The following is a 23,658-nucleotide window of genomic DNA, read 5'->3' as shown; positions in this document are numbered from 1 at the left end:
CTGGGCCCTGGATCCAGAGACTTTTTTCCAGTGGAGGGTAAAACATTTCATTGGGATTGGCGGAGAACAGTCAATTTTTCAGGTCAAACTCCCAGAGGAATCGCTGGGAAATCTAATAAGCGACCATGAAACCATTAGGAGGGTCCAGATCTGGTTAGTATTTTTTCTTGTCAAAGTTTTCAGGAGTCTAGACGCTAGATCAAAGAGACTTTTTTTTAGTGGAGGGCATAATATTTTATCGAGATTGAAGGGGGAAACAGTACATTTTCAGGTCAAAATCCCACAGGAATCGCGGGGAAATCTAACAAGCGACCATGAAACCGTTACGGGGGTCCAGATCTGGTTAGCACCGAGAGTGCGGAGTGGCGTCACTCGGCGAGGATGACGGGTGATGATAGCCAAGAGAAGGGAGCGATAATTTCGCCACTGCACCGTGCAATCAGCATAATGGACGGTTGTAAGGACGCAGTGACAATTATCGACGGGAAAAAGTGAAGCGGATAGGGCGCAGGGCGGCGAGGCGGGAAGCGGCGGCGGAGCAACGACTCGACGGCGAGAAAAGCGGGTACATGAAAGCGGGGCCCGGCGGATGACGGAGCGCTACGGTGGCGTATCAGAAACTATGCATAATTCAGGTGTATCAAATTCACGTCGAAGGTGTGACAGAAAAAAAAGCGGGAAAGCGGCGCGGCGGCGAAGCGCGGCCGGGGCCCGGGATTGGCCGGCGCTAAAATCTGACCTCGATAGGTGAGCACTAGTGGAGCGACCAAGGACCGCCCATGATCGGCGCGCAGCGACTATTGGTAACCGGGGCCCTTCTACCGGGGCCGCGCCTCACCTGCGCCGCGCTGCACGCATTATACGAATTCGAGCGCCGGTCCGCAGCTTCTTCCGCGCTCTTCTCTAGTCGCGTAGCTCTCCTCATCAGCGCTACCTCGCTCGTCTGCTCCGCTCCGCTGATCGCGACCTCCGCCGCTGTCGCACCTCCTCCTCCGCAGCCGGGCTCTCCTCGAATTTCGGCGCTTCGGCCCACCGTTCACCGAGGGGCGTGGCCTGTGCCGATCCGATCCAATCTCCACCGGCCCGGACCCAGTCGCCGCACCAAACGGAAACGGATCTGGATCACCGAACCGGAAGCAGTGTTCCTCGTTTCGTCGACTTCCGCGACCATATTTAGCCGCCCTTGATTTTATCAATTTTTCGGTGTGCCCAGTGTCGGACCACGTGGTGCCGCTAGTGATAACGTGAGTGACTCCGTCAACTCAAAATGGAGTATTCTACGAAGGTTCTTCGGACGTTTGCATTGTCGCATGTCGTTCTTCCATTCGGTCTGATTCTTTGAAAAGTGAGACTTTTGCGAACCTAAAGGTACTCATAGTGCTTCAATCAAAGGATTTTGCAACGTGTGCTCTCGATTTTCGTATTTGGTGTCTTTGCAGAAGAATGACTATTGGAAGAAGAATCTTCTGACGGTAGCTGAAGTGCGGGGTGCGCGACCTTCAATTATTCAAGTTACAATGCTGATTCAATCGGATTTCTTTTTTGTGCGGAAATTTTCGCTGATATTCTTGTGGGAAAAAAATGAATTTTGAGGTGTGCTGGATCCCGAAAAGACTGTCAGTATAAGTTGTTAAATCTTACACAGCCACAGGAAACTCTCCAAAGAGGTAAGATATCGAATTTTAATGTTTGATAATTAATTTTATTTCATCTATTATCAATGCGCATGGGATCCTTTGGTTGTTTTCAGGAATCAGGTTATTATATTAATGGAAATATTGTGTATGTGCTCCTCGTAGGAGCTGTACATTTATTGAATGAAAGTAGGCGTAAAAAAACAAACTTCATTTATCCAGGCTAACAGAGCAGCGCTCGTTTAGCTCAGCTAGGAATAAATCAAGATAAATGATTACACCGGGAAAAATTATCTCCTCAAAACTTGTTCATAATAATTAGAGATAGATATTCAATTGGCGGATTGTGGGAGGAGCGAGTTTTGTGGCGATTAGGCGTCGCAGAGCGCCAGAGAGCGCTATGGCAGTGACTCATAGTATGTATGAAGATATTCAATAAAAGAAAATATATCAGAATAATGTCAATTTTTAAAATGACGTATGATGTATATTTTGCTCATGCAATGAATGAGTAAAAGTTCTAGAGAATGACGGTTTGCATAATTGATTTTCTCTTGAATGCCAAATTAACAAACGTAAATACACAAATGGTTGTAATGAATACAAAGAGAATGAGCTGTGCATTGGAGAACGCGGGAACGCTAATTAAGGGACCAAAACATGAGGGAGGACGCAGTCTGACACTGGGGTAGAAAAGAAAGTTAAAATAAGGAGGAGAGTTAGATCATACTTAAAGTCAAATGCAGGAAAAATGACAGGAGAAACATACTGAGTAACAGAGTGAAAAAGAGAGAGCTGAATAGAATAGAAAGACGAAAACGCAACTTAAACGTAAAAATTTTCCGAGTGACTTGAACGCATGGATAGAAAAAACGGAACTCCTAAATCTAGTCGCTAGGACACCGGTTTATTTTCGTATTATCAAACATATTTCACAAATCTTTTGGTGAGTCATTTCACCTCGATCAAACAGAAAGTTTGGACAGGATGAAAATGGAATGCAGCAAGTCGTAAGGTCAAAATATGAGGCAAGGCTCCAGTGCTTCGTTAACTTAAAATCAACCGGCATAAAAAGACAGCGCACGCGCCGATGATTTAAACATTTCTAAATTCTTAAATGAGTTGTGATTCGACTTTGGTTTTTTAACAAGCTTAGGGAAATAGTATAAGTTATAGTTTCCACTTTTTAAATATATCTATAATTTTGTGCTCTACGAAGATTTTTTGGTCTTATTGCCAATTATATCACCCTCTAGACTTAGCATTAGTCAGATATCGTATGATATCAATTTTATTTGTCTAAATTTTGACAGAATTAAGTCTACCGGTTTGTTTTTAGGACATTGACCTATTCGTTAGGCTTTGTTTTTCGAGCTTGAAGGGGTTACAATGTATCTAGAGGTTCATTATTCCTTTTGCATCGCTAAAATCTCATGTTAAGTCGAAATTAATCACCTAAAAAATGTAAGCTGTGCAATGTAGCGGCACAGATATATCTATAATAAATGCATAGTGATATTTAAGTCGATTTTCTGGCACTAAAGGTTCTCAAGGCTAACTAATCTCTGCAGAAAATTAGCACTCAATGAACCGCATGATCCTTTTTGAAACTCCTTTCGTAAGCAGACTATATTTGCATGAAGACGAGTGGAGGCAATCAAACCCACATGTTCTATGAAAGATTAGGCTACATTTTAAGTGATTTAAGCTTACCTCAAAGCAGTATGCCCATACTTTGGTTCCTCTTTATCTTGCAACTTTCTTCTGGCTTCCCAAGAATAATTTGAAACGTGCATAGCAAAAGTCTGCCATTAAAAGCAATAACCTCATGAAAATTTACCAAACTTGACATTGATCGATTTTTTTTAATATAATTATCTTCTAATTCTAGTCAACATAGTAATTCAATCTTATATTATTCACAATCAGTATATACACTGTTATTTTGGTTTTACTCAATGAGGGTTAAGATGTTAATGGAGTTTTAGCTTAAAAAAAGACGGAACAATTGCAAAAATACCTCCCGACTGAAACTAACCCTCAAATCGGCCGAAAACGATGTAGGATAATCTTTATATACTACAAACTGTGCCTCACAGCTATGTAAGAAGGTTTTCTCTGATTTACGAAGCGCTTTCTTTAATTATAGACTGCCGTTACCTTTTGAATTTGAAAAAAAAAGACGCAAATTTCAGTCTGTACTTATCACCGTTTCAAAATGGCGACCGATTCAAACTCGAAGCGGCTGAAAAAAAGCATCTCGGCATCTAATATGAACGGATTCACTTCAAACTTGGAATTTGGGATTCTACTAGAGTGTCAAATTATGAATCCGTTTTTTTTCCTTCAAAATTCGGAAGCTGTTTTCAACATAGCAGCCTTAGGATCGCGAAACCGATATTTTTCTGCAAAACACTATTCTCGCATCATAATAAAAATTGAGTAGTTTGAAAAGTTAGCATCGAATTTGTGCTCAGGGCTCCAAAAAACCTCGGATTGCAAGTGTCTCATCAATATAATGGAGGCCGGGCGGGAGAAATACCGGCAATCCGCCATTTATATTCCGCTATCTTGAAGAATAGGAGATATTTTGAAACGTAGCATCGCATTCATGTTCGCTGTTCCAAAAAAATCCCTAATTCCAAGTTTGAAGCTATATGTTTTTAGGCTACCGAGATACTTATTCGGCCGTTTTGACCTAGGTACTCTCAAAAAACCAACAAGCTCAACTCAATAGCTCAAGGAACACAAAATTCAGGGCTATGTGGTACTTTTGCATCATACATTGCACGTAAAAAAAAGATCTGTTAGTAGAGCCGCTAAACTGCATTCGTCACCGACACAAAAGAATATTGCTAACGCTACAAAAGATCTTATTGTGTTAACAAGATATTCTGTCACTGCTAAAGTTTTGTTACCACAACAAAATCTTTTGTAACCTGTGCAGAGGTCCTCTGTTGCAATAACAAAAGTAGTCCAGCAGCTCTTCTAATAGATGATATATGTATATACGTAGTATATATATTTATAACCTATGTATATAAAGACAGCCACGAACATAAGTCTAGATATGACACATTCTGGAAGTATACTCAGCGTGCGTCGCCAGCCAATTGGCAAAAGTGAAGAACGGAAAAAATATGATTTTTAAAACGAAATCAAATAAAGATGAGGGCAGATGAATGTTCTAGTATTGGAGCTCTCATATTTGAGGCGAGATGTTGATACGTTTTGAGTATGCTAATCATAATGATGAGTTGGAGAGAGAAACGCTTTTAGCTTTGTTGTCAGAATGCATTGAAATCTCCTAATTTCCATTGACTCTAGAGAACAATGATAATCCGTATGAAATTACTGTCATTGGACATAGAAAAAAAATTGATATTCCAGTTGAAAAAAATGTCCTCTATTCCTTTTGGAAACTTCCTGGTCGTGCTACTTCTTGCGTCTGTTTCATTGCATTTATTATTTAATGTTCATTCATACGGCGTATTATTATTGAAAAGACATGATTGGGAGTTTCAAATAAAAATGACATTGGTGAATATTATGAAATTGATGAAATATCTGCTTGATAAACACGGTGAAAGAAAGAATTTAATTTAAGTTTGACTAGGAATTTAAATGCATGGTGAAAAACTAGTTATTCTTCATAGAATCTCATCCGTTCGAACATTTTTAATGACAACATGGTCGGTAAATTGTTATTTGTTCCAATAAATATTTGCTTGGTACAAAGTATATAAAAACTCCGCAAACTGAAAAGCTTGATGAAAACTGTATGACAGTTAATGGACTCACGGTATTCGATGATGATGACCTCGTGAATGGGTGCATGTAATAGTACGATCTCGCTTTCCCGAAATTTTTTTTTGCTTTCATCTGTACCAAAGAAGCCGTTAAAAAAAAGAAAAAAATAAACCTAATGCTTTGGAGGGAAAACAAGGGGGTCTGGAGTTGTGTCACGTATAGCTCGACGCTGTATTTTTTTCCCCCTATACTTTTCTATTGATTTAATTTGCATATTCTGGCTGTACCGCTAAGGTACTGCTTCAAAATAAACGAATAATAATACTAATACACACTACATACCGGAAGTGCTCCCTCTTCTGAAGTTACAAAAAAAGAAAAGAAAAAAAATATTTATCCTTTTTATATGAATTTTATCATTAAACACGTTCGGACCATTTCCTCGGCTTACCCTTCTCCCTCCATTCCTGCCTAAATTATTATTTTTTTTTTCCCCCCAACAATCGATAGGTAAGAGAAAAACCGATATTCACTAGTGTGTTTTCTATCTTTAGAGGAGAGGGAAGGGGGAGGGAGGGGGGCTCAAAAAGAGCGTTACGTATTTTCAGGAGAAGGGTATAGATCTGCGGGGTAGAGCGGGGGATGTCAAAAAATCCGATTTGCAGCGTATTTTCCGGATTCATCGTAGTCGAAGAAGAATATTGAGTGGGATGAGACCCGATATAATTTTGAAAATCCGCATATTTTTTTAAATATGACAACCTAAGCGCACGCCTAAACCCGATGCTGTCCCGCTGTCCCCGTGTCCCCCAGAGCGAGGAGCCTGGCTTCACGTCCAGTCAGAAGATTTGAGTCGGCTCATAACTTTCATACGCCGCTCTTCGCTGTTTTAAAATATCCTTCCTCGTGAAACGCGCTCAAATTTTCTAGCAGAGATAAGATAAAATTAATAACAAATACCCAAGCTTCTTATGGGGACCGGGCTAGTGCCCTGGGACATTGATGTCAAATAACCTGGAAAAATGGACCGTTAAACGGACGGCGATTTTTTCCCGTTTGAATGAACGTATACCAATACAAAACCAAAACCGTTCATGGCAACACCTCATCTGATGTAAATTAATTTTGTTAGGACGACGGAGGATGACTATACTGATAAAATGGTTATTCAAATAGACAATACAGACTGTGTGCATTCATGATGAAAACCTGACGTGCATCAAGTTTTCATTCTCTGATGGAGAGGAGGGGGGTTCTCTTGACCAAAAATTTCAACTATAAAAGAATTAAGAGATAAATTGGGAAAATTGTGATTCGTAAGAGGTGTAAATGCAGATAGACCTGAAATTGTACGAAGGTTTGAGAGCGTTTTTCCTAGCAGCATTCAACCCATCACCCATGTTTTTCAAGAGCCATCTGATAAAACCATCTAAGTAAGTCATGAGATATTTTACCATATTTTAGAAAATTTTAAAATTTCTCTGAATGACACTTTTCAATAAAAACAGGAAAAGTTTGAAGCTTTTTTTCGAATCGTGACCTGAATTTCTCAATTAGAAAAACTGCTTGAGAGTATCTTCGAGTAAATTTCATTTTCCTTAAAATCTTAAAATCCTAAATTAAAACGAAAAGAAACATCATTGGGGTTTATTGATTCGAGCATATAAGCACAGACAAAAGCACAATGGAAAACTTAAAATCGCGGAAGTACACAAAATGAAGCATTTCACAAAACGTAAAATTTTTTTTGGGCATATTTAAATGTTATGTTTGCGATTGCTTTGCTAAGGAGAGTAAAATCAAATAAATTGTTAAAACTCAGTCACGATTTTAATTATCTAAATTTTTCCGTGTTCAATTTTCTTACATATAATATTATAAAAATAAAATAATAAGATTAAAATAATAAGATATGGTTCCATGTCTGCGTCAAAATTTATTGCTACCATCATCAGCTCCTGATTCAGCATTTGCCCCTAAAGTAATTTCTGCCTACCACCACTACTCTGAAACTATATTACATTCCCACTCCCACTATAGTAAAAATAAGAATACTCCTCCACGACAAATCCCGGGAACAAAATGGAATAGTTCGGCCGGGGAAAAAAATGATATGTCCCGAGTGAGAGCGGCAACCCAGCACGGAAATTTAATTTGTGATTTCATTTCATCAGAATTCATTTGCATGAATTATCATTTCCGACGGCTGATCCTTCGCGCTGTTCCTTCGAAAATGGTATTTTTCAACAAGCAATCGGATCTCTGTTCTCAAAATGTCCACCGCGGCGTCAAAGTAATTACGTTTAATCCCCTGAATTATTCCGCACATCAAAGGTCATTTTTTCGATTTGTATCCCTTTCCATGATTGTTTGTTTGTATCCTCCTCGCTCCGTCTCACTCGATCTGAGAGAGACCGCCAATAAGCCGAACGGTCACTTCCAACATAAGCGACTTAGGTTTTAAGCGCGGGGTGTAGGAGGAAAATGGTGCACAGATGAGTCTTTTCAGCTCCTGCACTCTAGTTTCAATTAGGTTTTAGGTTCAAAAATCGCACTGAAAAAAAAAAAAAAAAAAAAAAAAAAAAAATTTTGGAAGGTTTCTCTTTTTCAAAGCCTAACTTCCTAGAAATTAGCTGGCCTCAGTGATTAACGATAATGACTACTCTGTCGTCCAAAGGAAGAACACCGTATGAGCCATCAGGCGTTGCCAAATTCCCCTCGACAAATCACGAATTTTCAGAAAAATCTTTGAATATTTCACTTCCGTTTTTTCAGAGGATTTTGTTCTTAATTTGATCTAAAAGGTCTAACAATTTCAAGTAAAAATATTCATTAGTTTCCTCAAAACTAAATATTTTCTGAGAGGAAGTTTGGTGACATTCGAATGTTCCTACGGCCTTTTTACTTAGCACGGCTGTACTGATCTGGAGGTCACCGCTTTGCATTCCGGAAGGGCTGACAAAATTTGATGGTCCCAGATCTTGTCACTGTGGCTGGCATGGACGCTTGCTTTCTATCTCTCTCCATCTATCCTTCCTCTTCTTCTCTCGTCAGTTTTGTTTGTTGGGTTCTAGTCGGTGCAATAGGACACTCAAACCAGCTCAAAAGAAAAGGAAAGATGAGAAAAGGGGAAGGAAGGTAGGAAGGAAGGAGGGAAGGCAGGAAGGAAGCAAGCAAGCAAAGAAGGAAAGAAGGAAAGAAGGAAAAGAATAAAAAGGAAGTAAAAACTAAGCATTCTTTTCTATATGTGTTTATAAACTTGGAGATGCGCAATTCGCATCGAGCTTACAGTAAGGGACCGATTACAAAATACGTGACGTTCTAGGGGGAGGACGGTTTGAGCCTGCGTCACGGGTATGTAACAAGGGCAGGGATAGAGTTCAGGGAAACGTTACGTAACGCCAAACTGGGCACAAAGCGCATGTTGTTTGAAAATCTTCAGTCAAGAGAGGAGGCAATTTGTCATCTGAAATTCATCAGGCACAAAACGCTAGTTTGGGAGGGGTATTGAACTAGGCGTTTCGTAATTATTTTTAGGTGGGCACAGACCTGTGTTATGGGTGCGTTAAAAGTGGTCCTTTAAGCAAGTTACGCCCGACAGTCTCTCATTAAAAATTGAATGTTAGGGTGGAAATTTTGTAATATTTAAACATGCAGTTACGTTCTTTCGTTTCAAAAACGAAATTTTTGAGGATACATGCTTCGGAGGATTAAAGAGGACGACTCAGGTGGGAAAAATTATATAACCATCATAAATAATGATAAACACAAGCAGTTTGTCGCGCTTTTTACAGCGAATCGTTGAAAAGCTAGTAGAAAGAATTTATCGTTTTTTACTGGAAGTTTTTATCGCACACTCATTTCCGCTAGGAGATCATAAAGAATTGAATTTGATTGCAAGAGACATCAACATCACATCGATGAACTCAATCTTCAACATGTTCGTTGACCGTCTTTGAAAAACCATTCTACGTGGTACATCGGGACATGGAACTTCCCACATATTAATGCTGCACATATGAAATTGACACAGTTGATTGGATTGTTGATAAAATTTAACGACAGTAATATAAGATCAAGAAATGGGATCAATAAACTATAGGCATGTGTACGTACAGGAGCAAGTGTTGAGTAAAAATTGGTTAAAATGTCAATTTTAAGGTTAAGCTAGGCTACTATAGCAATATTTCACCGTTATTAATCTCCTAAACGTTGCAATGTTGCGCTTTTAAATACTTCAGTTACTCCTAGTTCTGAACACAATTTTAAAACATTTTATGGTTTTCAGAAATATTTTAAGAACATCTTTTAAGCGGCATAGTGCTATACTGAAAAAAAGTCATGAATTTTCTGTCGATAAAAATTTGTTTTTGACTTTGGGATTATGTTGACTAATTTAAGGTACTTTTTGACTTGACGCAATAATTTTTATCTTGTTCCTAGAAAAGTTCAGCTTAAATGAAAGAAAAAAAAAAAAAAAAACAAAAACTCTCGGAGGAAAATCCATGACTTATCTTGCCTGAGCCAAGCACTCATTTTTCCGTGACGTGCATGCTTTGAATTAGAAGAAGCGCTGGTCTCATTTTCTTACGCTCAGAAACGTTTCTTCAATTTTTTTTAACCCATCTGGAAATCGTGGAACTATATAGCGTGCACTATGATTTGATCAGAGCATCAGTCGCCCGCATAACCTTAATTCGAGAGCCAACTTCGGCGAGGGCAAGGCGAGTCTTCACATTTGCAGTGAGATTGAAGCAAGATTGCCTTCTCCTAAGCCTAATTTTCATTCTCGATGCAAGGCATAGGCTCTTATTTTTTTACAATCTGTCAAACACGCGTGGGGCGAATCACGCAGGTAGGAGGTATTATCCCACGGACAATTGGACAGTGCATTACGCGCTAAGTAAGTTGTTCCCTATTTTACACTGATTTTCCCTCCTTTTTGCTGCTGGAAAAAAAAAAACCTCGGGCAGGATATAATTTGTTATAGTATCTAAATGATCGCTAATAATTCATGAACCCTGGTCCGGGCACGCTCTCCGCTTGATGCACATGCGTCGCATTGTGAGAGTTGTTGTCAGATTGTGCCGTAGAATCAGCCTATTTTACGGTTCTTTCGGTTAAACTAAAACTTTTCGCTCAATCTGCATGACCGTTTTCATGTCTGTTTTGTAAATGACGTTTTGCCTTACCGCCAACCTTTTCTTGCTCTCCTCCCCTTCCCTTCCCTTTCTGAAATTAAGTGTGGTAAGTGTGGTATGTTCATCCGAGCTGCCGTTTTAAGGAAAAATGCCGTAAGAGCCTTCAGACATTGCAAAATCTTTTTCGACAAATCACGAATTTTCCGGAAAACTCGTGAATATTTTCCCTCCGATTTTCAGAGACTTTTGTTCATAATTTGCTCCAAAGTGTCTGAAAAATTCAAGGAAAGATATTCATGATGATCTTCAAAAATAAATATTATCTGAAAGGCAATTTGGCAGCATTCAACTGCAAACACGGTGTTTTTCCTTAGCACGGCAGTAGTGAGGCCCTCAGTCTTCACTCACGATGTAGGGTCATGGTTGATTAATAAAATTCATTGCGATTCATTTCAATGTCCTGTTGACTAAAACCAACTTAACCGTAATGAGAACCTAATATTCGTACACTGTATTCCATAGGAAAGACAACATGCACACCAGTGGTGAGTATTGAATACACATTGTCATCAAGCATCCATAAATACTTACTGATTTCTTAAGTTAACCGATAAATTCTTTTGCGGCAGCAAAACGTATGTTACTTTTAATTCTGAACGAAGAGGGAGTGGCTCATATCGATGGTGAAGCTACCAAACCACGTATCTCGGAAAATCCGATTTTTGAAAGAGCCAAAATTCCGCTCATGCGCAACATTTTCTCAAAACTTCCTTTTTGTACTTCTTTGATAACAACACGACAGCCGCAGCTAGCCGGCGCGACAACGCGACTTGCGAGCGATGCCTTGAGGGTGAGAGAAGCGTTTGGCGGCTTGAGTGGGGAGAGAGGCCGCTACTGAACTGCCCGCGCGGGTAGCGGAAATATTCGGCACGCGAATATCAGCCACACGACCTCAGCCTATTATAATGAGATGATGTGATATATCGAACGTATTTTTGTACCGGTTATATCACCGAATGTATGTATATGTAATGTATGTTACACGTATGTATCAGAGTGAAGGGATAGGTATATTCCACCTTCAAATAACCATTACTACGGAGAACAAGTACTTGATCTAACAATCATATTCTATTAAAAGATGTATACACATCTCTGCTACACCCTGACAAGCATTCAGACCCAACCTGACTTAATTTTGCAAAAATTTGACTCCTTGTTATTTTACGTGCTCATTCAGATTTAAAGGTATGCGACGCGACAAATCAGCAACGTAAGCTCTCTAACTTCCTCACTGAGATAGAAATATTCGGCCGCAGTAACCGTAAGTATACGGTGTTCAGTATCGACCGTACTGTTCGGTTCATGAAACTGCTCTCTCGATTGTAAGATACGTATCTTCGGTTCATGCTACCGAGTTTCTGATCTTTAGTTAGCTTTTCTAACCATTCGTTTAAGTCTCTCGATAATTGCTAATGCCATTTTTGTATTCCTACGGATTCACTGTTAATAATAAATGAATGCATCGTCACACACGGAATAATCTACCTTTCATGTCCTAAAATATTGCATGAGTGTTGCTGATTCCGAATATAAATAGATTTCTGAGATCAGGCATTTCCCAATGTTCAAAATAATTGGGTTTAAGAAATGTAGGTATCTCAGGGAAAAAATTGCCGAGTTGCATTGCTCGCCTGAGAGACAATGAGACGTTTAAATTTCAGCATGCTGCAGTATTATAAACCAGAGTCTATCGATATAGTCCCAAAAAATAATGTTCAATGATTGATGATATCTTAAAGAATCTTAAATTTGCCGCCAAGAGATACTTTTTCATAAATCAATAATTTTTCTGGTTAATATATGCTACTTTTTAGCTTAACTCAAGCATTACTTTTCTTGAATCAAGAAAAAGTCAGCTTAAAGCAAGATAAAAAAAATTCCTGGCGGCAAATTCAAGAATTATCATGCTTGATCCAAGCTACTTTTTTTTCAGTGTATTTCACAATTACTACCAATCTCTTAGGCGCCTTTTAAAGATGCAACCCACCACCCATGATCTTGAACAAAGTGTGTGCGACAGAGCGTTTATGATTTGCCAGTGGAAAGACAGACAGTAAAAACAGAACGCGTACACTCGGAATATGTCGTTAATTCTATTCGTAGATCACCTGTCATAAGTTGACGCATAATCATGTGTGGCCAAGGTCCTTGATTCCGACTCTGACATAAATCACTGGAATCCATAAATGAGCACAGAACATCTCATCTCGCACCGATGCGAGCGGCCGCTGTGACAATGTATCTCCCTCCCGCGCCCCTTCCCCCCGAGAAACTAATTAACTATTGTTTTCCGACTGCATGTTTGCCATTAGGTTTCGCTCACAGATAGAGTTATTGCTTTTTAATCCATCCAATTGACTGCTCGTGGCGAATTTCGATTCCACCTCGGACCGGGGCCGCTCCAGCTCTAATGCTGGTCATCCCGATTGTCATAACCTTGAAGGTCGATCTGCTAGTAAATCTGTCGGCCGGAGCGAAATCCATTCGTAATTCGTCAATCATGATTTGCAATTGGAAAAATCAAATCGAAGTCGAAGCCATGCTTGCACTCCATGTCTTATCGTAGAAAACAAAGTCTCTTAATACGCTCCACGGCAGGGTGGCAAAATTTAATGAAAAATAAAATCTTGGAATTTCACGTGAAATATTTCATGAAATTTCAGAAATTTATGAAAGATTTTGAAAAATACCAGTTCCTTTACATGTAAAAATTGTGACTTTCTTCTATTATTGTGTGTTTGAGTGCGGGTTGCATACTCTTGCCCCTGAAAAATATGAAAGATTTTACAGTCTCGTAAAATCTCATGAAATTTTTCACTGAAATTTCCAATATCTTCCATTTCTTTCTTCCGTTTTATACCGTCCTGCTCCACGGATTGCCTTTTCAGTATTTCCGGCCGAGATGAAGCTCTGCAGCTGCAACCAGAAAAGTGTTATTCTCACAGAATTTTAACTTTGTTCAATGTTGCAGTCAATTTTAGGGAAGAAGGCACAGTCCATTTGAAGTAAATTCGGATTTCTGAATTTTGAAGAGTTTACACATAAAAAATTGTATGCCAAAGGTCGGTGGGGGGGGGGGAGAGGGCTTCCAAATAGAGCTCCACTCTTGATCGTAAAATATTAAATAAATAAATCGCCGCAGTTAGTGCGGCTTCGCGGCTGAAATGTATCAATTGCTGAGCACGTATGTCTCTTTAGCGTTAATCAATACAAATTGGGGATTGAGGAGGTTGGTGGCAGCTACGGATCGTCTATAGAAAGTTGGCCGAGCGGTCACTGGTAGGTAAGCAGGTTTTGAAAAATAATTTATAACTCCTAGGTTCGAGTTTTCTGTGACCCCTCAACTCTGGCTGTAAACCTCCCGGCAGCTTCGGCTGCCCGCCCGTCCAGTTGTTGAGCTTGGTGTCGCAGCTCCCCATTTTGCCTAGCGGCTCGGCCCAGCCTATCGTATTCACTTATGAGGCACTAAAAGTACACAACGCGGTTCAGTGCTTATTATATTCACTTACGAGGCACGAAAAGCACACTATGCTGACCATGAGGCACAAAAAGCGCACAATGCTGACCATGAGGCACAAAAAGCGCACAGTGCGGATTTTCCTCACTGTACGTCCCCTGCTAGGTCGAGCTGGAGTTGGTGGGTACCTTTACATCGCCACTTCTGATGGGTTTTAAACAAGTTTGGACTTCACCTCCGGTTTTCTCTTTTTCTCCCTTAAATGGGCCTGTTGCAAACTTTTGCTAGAGCAAAAACAAGAGTTGTTAGTGTTACTAATATTAGTAAATGTCTCAAAAATCACAATGAACACATCGGCCAATTTTAAAATGCACCCCTAAGTTCACAATCTGCGCAAGAAATTTGCGTTTTTTTGAGCTTCCTGCTTCAAAAACGATACCACGGCACAGGTGAACATTTCGTAAGAGTAGTAGTTCCATTCAATCCCTGTGCACTAGGGTACTACAAAATATTCAACATGACCGACACCAATCTGCCGAAACACATGTGCCTTGAGTAAAGCCAGAAATTTTTAACTGTATCAAAAATAAGCTTGTCAAACGAAATCTGGCAACCTTCAAATGTTTCTACGGCGTTTTTCCATACCAAGCCAGCGTAGCGCCAGTAGGGTCTGCAGCAGTGTATTTGATATCAGGTGTTCTCGTTTTCAATAGCCAAGATTTCAAGATTGACTCCTGAGTCCTCCTATTTAACGATATTAGCGAATCTCTATCGTAAATGGAAATCACTTAGCGACCAGTTAGAACCCTGCTAAGAAATGTTACCTAGAACCATCACACGGTGCCAGCGCATCTCCGTACTTACGGTGGAGTGAATCCATAATGGAGGTAACGTGAAAATGATCGGAATAATGTAGCAGTAGTTCCGACGGGCGAAGAAAGCACAAAATACGGGAAGCAAAGAGTGCATGGAAGCAAAATGCGGGGTACCTGCAGGACAACTCTCTGAGTTTTTAACAGCAATAATCATAATTAGATTTGGTTCAGTGATTATCTGAATGAAGTGGTTTAAGTGTTGCATCCACTTAGGGTGGAGCGAAATTTACTGTGGTGAAGCGGGGACATGGACTTCCTCTTTCTGCACGGCGAGGCATTATGGGATGTTTATTATTATTGTGGTCATTTTTTATTTTTTTTCTCTCTTTATTATCATTGTACTTGCTACTTCGTTTTTGCGCTATTATTTCACAATACTGCGATTACGACCCTCCGTGGGTTGCCCAGTTCTCTATAGATTCCTCAACGCTGTTGCGTGTAAAATCCTTCTAAGTTTTCAAAGCTAGAAATAACAATTTTTGTTTCAAGACTAGTCTCGCAAGAGATTTCCTTCTCTTGCTCCTTCACGAGCTGAATTACTCTGCTATCCACTATCGGTGTTTTTCCATATTTTGTTCCGCGTAATGTCGAAAAACTGAACAAAATTTAATGTTATACTGCCCATAAAAGTCAAATCGGTATTTAAACCCTGAAAAACCACCTTAATTTTTGGCGTCTCTCTCTCGCTCCTCTCATTTTCTGTGCATAAAACTATAAGTGCCTACATTGAAAGCGGAAAAGTAATTCATGTCGTCTCCTCAAAACCTCAGTAATTTCCATTCTTCCATTCACTTCCATTCTTCAAAAAACTTCAAGCATTTAAAGGTGTAAGTTTTACTTGAAATGAATTATGAACCGGAGTCGTCAAATGCTGAAATCAATGCAGATAGGTGTTTTCAGACTTTACCATAGCCATCTTAATTTTCGTGAAAATATTATACTTAAAATTGATTACCATCTACTGCGACCCGCTGAAAATATTTTATGTTTTAATGGAATCTTTTAATCCCTAAAAATTTTCCCCGACTTTTTGCTGTTATTCTATCACGAAATAATATTGAAGCAAACGTTTAAATTCATCACAAACAAAATTTGTAGTTTTTATTATTTATTTTTATAATTTATCGTTTTTTAATCAGCATTGCGTGAGGTACATACAAAACGACAACATAAATCTGTTAATCTTCATTTATATACGAATCAGAATTAACTCTATTGACAATCGAGAGAAATACTTAATTTTCGAATGTGGTATACATTAAAATGATTTGGTACGTGTTAAATGATGCGGTAAAATGATTTTGGTAATCCATCGAAGCATTGTGACTCGGTAACACTCGCATCGGACCGGTTATTATATTCCGAACGAAAAGAGCAGACCGACTGAATCAGCAACGGAGGCGAAGTGTTAACTCCTCCTCGCATTGCGGGTGAAATTCATCGGTGGGTTATTAGAACGAGACACATGCATTACAGGTATCACATTAGACGGAGTCACAACATTAAACAGGTTGAGTTCCCCGGCTCGAAAAAGATTCCGGCTGGAAAAAGATCAAAGCATAAAAGCTGCCAGTAAGACGACGGCAACGGCAGTAATGCAGCTCTTTCATATGTTCCTCCCGGTGAATAATATCCAGCTTCTGATTCTTGCGCTTGCCGTAATGGCGAAAAATGTAATCGTAATGGCTCTGTCATTCCGTTTTATGAGGGCCTTTTCTCAGACAAATTTCATACAAATTGCGCAATTAACGCCTGATCGAGACCCGGCCCGGCAATAACTAATTATTATTACATCAACGCGACGAGTAAGCGCTAACTCTCCTAGATTAGGGTCCTGCATGGAAGTATAAATATGGAACTTATCACCGTTGTCAACCGTGGCTTTAGATCCTCGAATCTGGTCGTTTATCGCGGCGTATTACTATTTTCGTCCGAATGAAGCTTCTACCCGCAGCTTCTATTCGCTACTTGCAGCTTTTTGTGGTTGAGCATTCGCGAAGTAGCGGGAGGGTCACGGGTCACAGTAGCACTCATTTGTTGTTCATCCTCACGATGCGAGACGGAGGGGCGTTTGGGTCAAAATCTACCGAATAAAATTGCACTCGCTACTGGTCAAACAAGTTTCCAGTGAAATTTCATCGCAATTATTTGATTGTGCCTTATGAAATTTACATTTGTTGCAGAACCTACAGGGTGAGATACAGGGTTCTCGGTTTACAGGTTACTTATTCGATCATCTCAGCTGCATTACGTCGAATTTAAAGGAGATTTGTTGAAATCTATGATGAGCACGCGAAGCACTATCAGTCGTGCCGTAATGTCAACCGCATATGTAGGAATAGTGCCCAATTCATGTCACATACAACTTTTTTCATGCTCAGCTACATCCTCAAATAGTTTTTTTTTTATCAAGTTTTCCCTTCTTACTAAGGAGTGCGAGTCAGTTGCTTTAGTCACAGAATCGGGTTCTGATGATTTCAGTCAACGAATTAACAAAAACCAAGAACATATCTTCGAATATGCTGCAAGTTTCCATGTCCAGTATTGACGAATATATTGAAGCTCATCGACGACCACATTGCATGACGTCATCTACCGCGGCAGTTCATATATCATGGTTTCTTTCACTTTCATTTAGACTTCAATTCAATTCGGAACCAAAATTTCTGGCTCAGTTAAGAAACAACGTTTGCACCATTAGTTGCCCGCGCTTTTAAGTGTTTTTATGGATGAGCCAGAAATTGTAGTTCTTAAATATTGCAAAATGTGATCTATTTCATCAATCAGCGATACGCACATTGCACTGATTGCTCGACGCAACACCACACTGGGAAAAAAAACACATTGGATCTCCAGTCCAGACTCTTAAAAACATCGACAAGAAAAAATACTCTTGATTCAATCGGATTTTTGCTTAAATCAAGAACCAAGCCTCTTAATTTGAGCGGATTTCTTTTGATTCAAGGAAAAATCTGATTGAATCAAGAGTATTTTTTCTTGTCAATGTTTTCAAGAGTCTGGGCTCTAGATCCAATGTGTTTTTTTTTCCAGTGCACGGTAACAGAAAACATGGTATATACTACCACGGTGGCTGACGTCAAATGTCGTGTTTTTGGATGAGCGGTATCCCCATCGGTGTTGAGCGGAAGAATTCGACTTTTGGCCAGATCTTAATAATATTTGTTAATATTAACGCTTGAACCATCAAAACACGATTCTACTGCTATCGCAACTACCTTTTCGCAATTTCCGGACATTTTGATGACTGCCGTCGTGACCTAACCGCTCTCCTCCCCCGCAATTACCCGGGGTGCCATCGGAGCTATGACTCATTCTGGAACGTCGTAAATCCGAGTCCGGCCGATTCTAGACGCGTTGAAGATCTCAAAAAATCTAGCACACTTAGAATGTAAATGATCACAGGTGGGATGGTGAAGAGGGGGGGGGGGGGGCGCTGCGAAGCGGTGACGGCAGGTGAGTAGGTCGTCTTCCTCTTTCTTGATTGCTTTTTGCGCGACCAGCAGACGAACCAGAAATAGTCAGATCCGTATCTTAAAACTCGAATGGCCGTTTATTTTCGATCAAATTTGTTCAGATTAGGGAGATCTCAGATCAATTGTAGAATAGCCAAGTAAATAGAGCCACCAAGAGGCAAAATTACTTAAAAATCACGATGAGTGCACCGAAAAATTGTGAAAACTATTCCGCACCGCGCAATCTGCATTTTTAGCAAGATATTTTAATTATCCCACACGTCCACAGACACCTCTTCTTAGGTGCCAGTAATCAGGTTTGCCCCAGGAGAGGCTCAAAAAAACCTGACCCAAATATATAAAATCAATCTCGCGGGCTGATACAAACTTTCCGCGGGTAGAATTGAAATTCATATAAGGATTTTCTTTTCTGGTAAAAGAAAGAAATAAGGAGAAAGCAAAGAATTGAAAAATATTTTAAATCATGTGTGAAAGAAAGTTTGCGAGATTGTTCGTTCATTCAGGTTAGGTTTTCTCACAACTTTATCTGGGCACCCTGGTCGCCGGCGACCAAGAAAAACCGCCTACGCATGTGGGAAATTTGAAAAATCGTGTTACAAACTACGCAAATTGCTCGCTAAATAGTGAATTTTTAACTTCCTAAATGCTTTTATCATGATTTCCGGATGATTATACCTGAAGAAAGTCTGCCCATCTGGCTGTATCTCTTGCGTACACACCGTCGTGCTAAGTAGAAACACCGTGCAAGCATTCCTCGAGCCAAATTTCCTCTCAGAAAAGATTTATTATTCATTAAAGTTATGAATATCTTTCCTTGGTATCATCAGACAAAACCTGAAAAATCTGAGGATAAATTTTTATAATTTTCCTGCAAATTTGTGATTTTTCGAAGGAAATTCGGTAATGCCTGATGTCTCATACGACGTGTTTCCCTGGCAGCAATACCCTAAACTCAAGCCTCGACCTAAACTTAAAATTACCGACCTGTCCGTACTCTCCGTATATAGGCACACCAGGCCTTTTGGATCACCCTGTATAACTAATTCAATAAAAATGGCCAACATGGCATCACGGGGGAATCTGCCTCAGATTTGTGAGCTTGCCTTTGGATCGAGTTCGCAAGGGTGTCGAGAGACGTATATGTGTCTGAGAGCTGGCAGGCGGTCCAGAGAACTTGAGCAGCGTGGGCGTATAAGCAAGCATGAGCCGCTGCTGCCACCGCACTGTCGCTGCCGCACAGTAGAATGAGTTAATCGGGGAAGTTGGACAAGATGGAGAAACTTTAAAAATGTATATCTTCATCAAAACAATTCGGACAAGTTCAAAACCGGTTTCATTTGGGTTTTTCATAAAATTCTCTGAAAGATACGTATTTTTTAAATTCAAAATGTGATGAAATAAACACCAAAATACAATATTTTTGTTCAAAATTTCATATTCGACCTCTCCAAAGCATTTGTCCTACTGTGCGGCATCTCATCGAATCGTACCGCACCGGCATGCGGCACTGCGTTGGTTTTCTTACCGATCTAAACTCGAATCTCGCACCGAGTCCTCATCTATCCCGCCTCGAACTTCTCACCCACATAACATGAACGGCTTTTCTCAGAAGGAGAGCGGTCTCTCCGAATAATTCCTCATTACTGGACACTCCCTGATAGCATAAAACGCCTGAAAGATGCTTTCAGGATAGCTATGAAAGTAATAAAACGTTTCTTTAAAGCGGAGAAATGCTGAAATATTTCAAATAAGATTTTGAAATTTTCGAGAAGATAAGCGCCGGTGACAAATACGAGTTTTTTTCAGGTTTTTAAGTCATTGTCATCTTTATATATGTTTTTTTTTCTTTAAACAAAAATTTTAAAAAAAAATAATTACTTTTTAATATTTGAAAGAGGTTTTTTTAGAATTGAGAAAGCCTAGACTTTGACATTTTCAATGATTCATAAAAATAAGTTTCTTAAAGACCAAAATAAAATGTCGCTAAAACAAACTTGTTTCTTGGTGCGCAGTTCATAACTGCATTCACGGATCGTCAGAGACTTCAACGCACGGTGAAGAAAGTTTGAATGACACCATGAGACCACGAGTTTGATTGTAGAGATAAGAGATAAAGATGAAAATAAAAAGTTTTTAAGACAAAATCGTTATTTGACTTATTAGTATTACGAAGACTGTAGCGCCTCGTCAAAAAAAATAAAATATCGAATCGGTCCGCATGTCCAATATTTTCCTGAAATAATGAGTGATGCAGCACGCACGACTCGCATGCACGCTCAAGGAAAGCATAGAGCTCCCCTATTGTTTATGAGCTGTGCTCTACTTTTGAAAGGATTTCCCGAAGGAAACACACTGTTTTTCATAATCTATTCAGTATAAAACAATGTTCATAAGATTGTTCCCCCCTCTTTATCCCCATTTCTTTGAAAAAGGAAAGATACTGCTTCCCTAATCTAATAAACTGAGCCAACTTCGTATATCCTCTTCGATTACTATAAGCGTTCAATCAGACTGCCAAATGACGCAGTCATTTTACCGCAGTTTTTCTCGCCGTGAATGCGATTAAGGGGGCACTTCTCTTTCTCATGCGCCAAACTGTTTCAAGCTCTTAAGTGAAAAGAAAATAAGAAAGAAGAGGAGCAAAGAAAGATAGATTGAGTAAATCTTCTCCAGGACAACGAACCAGTTTCCCACAGTCTCTCGCTTTCTGCCAATTTTGTGGTACACATTGTAGGCACTCCTCCTCAAGATTTAACTTGGTGTCTATAGTTTATGCGCGCTTAGGGCCGCGTCCACACTACCTGCCTACACCCGAAAGCGTTGATGGCTCATTATTGGTAGACATTCGCTCGGAAGAAATAATGGCTTGGATCGAGATTAAGATAAAAAGGGAACTCTGACGTAATTTGTTCTTAATACTTACACATTCCGAAGGTTCATAATGTGCAAATGCCGTTCAACAACCTACATGAAAACTAAGGAGTTGAAGTCAGAAGTTACTGAACCATCTTGTGACGGATCGTAGTCGATAGTGGCTCTATGTATTGTTTGGTCCACAATAATAGAACATGACCTCAAACAAGAAATTAAGAATTTAAGTTGGAAAGGCTGAAATTATGAAAGTATAATGTGAAGTAATAAATTAACACTCCTAATTACTTTTTCTTCTATTTTGTTGCAGGTAAAGAAGCAAGTTACAATCATCCTTATATTTAAGTAAGGCGAAGTTAAGTAAGTGTCAAATCATCAGTTGAGATTAAGCCTATCAATGGTTTAGACGAGGGCCTCGTGAAAAAAAGACAAGTGCTCTGACAACACAAAGGTATTAGCACTCAAATTAATCCATAAGAGATTGAATACCCTGACCATCGCCATTGGAGCAGGTTGAGAAAAGGCGATCTGATTTAGGAGTTGATCGGGGAAAATTGAAGATGTCAGTGCCCGCGTCCACTGCGCGGTGGTTAACCTCTGAAAAAGTCGAATTTTCAAACTCTTAAAATAATGGACGTATAATAGAACAGTCTTGTCGTTTAAAAACTTACATCTCCATTGCGCTTCTAGACAAGGTCCGAAGTAAAAGAATGTTTTCTATTCAAAATCTTACACTGAAAAAAATGCACACAGCGGGAACTTTTGAAATCAACTCTTTAACAAGATATTAAGAAGTCTTTTAAACACAGATCAATTGGAAGTTCCATTGTACAAATGACATCATTTGACTCATTAACTCGAGGGGTTGATTTTTCGATTTCCTGTCGTGTGATTCGTTTTTCCTGTAATAGAATTTTGAAGAGGAAACTCGTAGCGTTGTGCTTTAGCTTACCTTGCTAGTGGCCAATTGAGGTTCTCCACACAGGTCGTAATTTTCGAACCGAATGCAGGGTCTCATTGCTGCTTGATAAAAAGAGTTGTCGCTCATTATTACAGATTTCTTCGTAACCCACTTATCCAACACTATGAAATCAGAAATCAGTTCCAATCGGAATCATATCAGTTCTAGACGCATTACCCAGATGTGGAAAGAAGGATCCGAGCGACTTCCATAAGCGTTCTACAGAATCTGCAAAATTATGGCTCATAACTTTTTTCCAACTTTGAGGCAAGTAAACGGTCGAGTTTGTATGTAAATATTCCGAACAGGAGCTATTCAGCGCGGCGCGTAACACGGAAAGGCCTCGGAATGCGTGAGGTCCCTCATTGTACAATTAAGCCGTTGAGCTCTATCCTCACCGTTTCTGTATCTCACCGTCTCGCTGGTTGGTACCTCTCCCCTTCCCCGCCGTATTTTTGTTCCCGTTTACTATCCATCGACCAACCTGGATTACGCATCTCGGGTGGGCCAGTCAGTGCGATTTTACTCTTTCATGACTCTGGAAATGGTAATAAGTTCCTCGTGGATTGTCCATTACAAAATACCGGGTATTTCACTGAGTGGAGATCTCAAGGCGGTCTTGCACTCACGGTGCATCTTGTGTTTAGGACGGTATTCATAGTCGCTCCTTAAACGCTCCTTTCCATACTGCCGTGCTTAGGAAGAACGCCGTACGAGCCTTCAGACATGGCCAAATTCCTTCAATAAAATAAGAATTTTCAGGTAAATATGTGTATATTTTTCGTTGATTTCTTCAGAACATTTTATTGGAGGGAATTTGGCAACACTTGAATGGTCAAACGGCAATTTTCCTTTGCACGGCATCATAGGAAGACCGCATACTGTTCATGTCATGATTGAGGAAGGATTTAGGCAGCCTTTGCCGTAGTGTAAAAAAGGGTCAATTCATCATACCTCGAGTAAAATATAAGTAATATATTTTTACAAACGGATCTTTGCAGACGTTACAATACTATGCCACTGCAAAGAGTAGTACTGCACTGCAAATACCACTGCAGCTTGACTTATCAGTAAGGCTGTAGTGTGCGCATCAGTGCAGCCTCAGGAGCAAAACGAGGGAGTTGACTAGAGAAAACTAGAACACAACGTTGGCGTGTAAATAGGGTCCGATTTACCATTACAATAGCATTGTTCTAGGTGTCAAAGCATTGTCGATTGACAGGTTCTGTTCACCGTTTTGCAGCACCATCTTCTCATTCTCAGTCTAAGCAGCAGGACTCCCTGAAATGATAAGTAGCTTTCAATTACTGTGGGTGAAGCTAGCAACTAGACTCATTCAATATCTTTTCGTAGAAGAAGATAGGAAAGATGAAATTAAACTTGAAATTCCCTAAAAACTCTTAAAACGATTG

The 23,658-nt window shown here is 39.8% G+C and overlaps 1 protein-coding gene across 1 annotated transcript in view; it reads left to right on the top strand.

The window, feature by feature from the left end:
- The first annotated feature begins 617 nt into the window (after positions 1-617).
- LOC109029701 (uncharacterized) overlaps positions 618-23,658 on the top strand; it is an 85,365-nt gene continuing 62,324 nt past the window's right edge. The window contains exon 1 of the mRNA XM_019040284.2: positions 618-1,667. The gene's annotated coding sequence lies outside the window, so the exon portion shown is untranslated. The remainder of the gene's footprint in view (positions 1,668-23,658) is intronic.

The sequence above is a fragment of the Bemisia tabaci genome, chromosome 2 (assembly GCF_918797505.1).
Source record: "Bemisia tabaci chromosome 2, PGI_BMITA_v3".
NCBI lineage: Eukaryota > Metazoa > Arthropoda > Insecta > Hemiptera > Aleyrodidae > Bemisia > Bemisia tabaci.
Note: the sequence above shows the minus strand (reverse complement) of the source record. Positions and strands in the feature narration are given on the sequence as shown.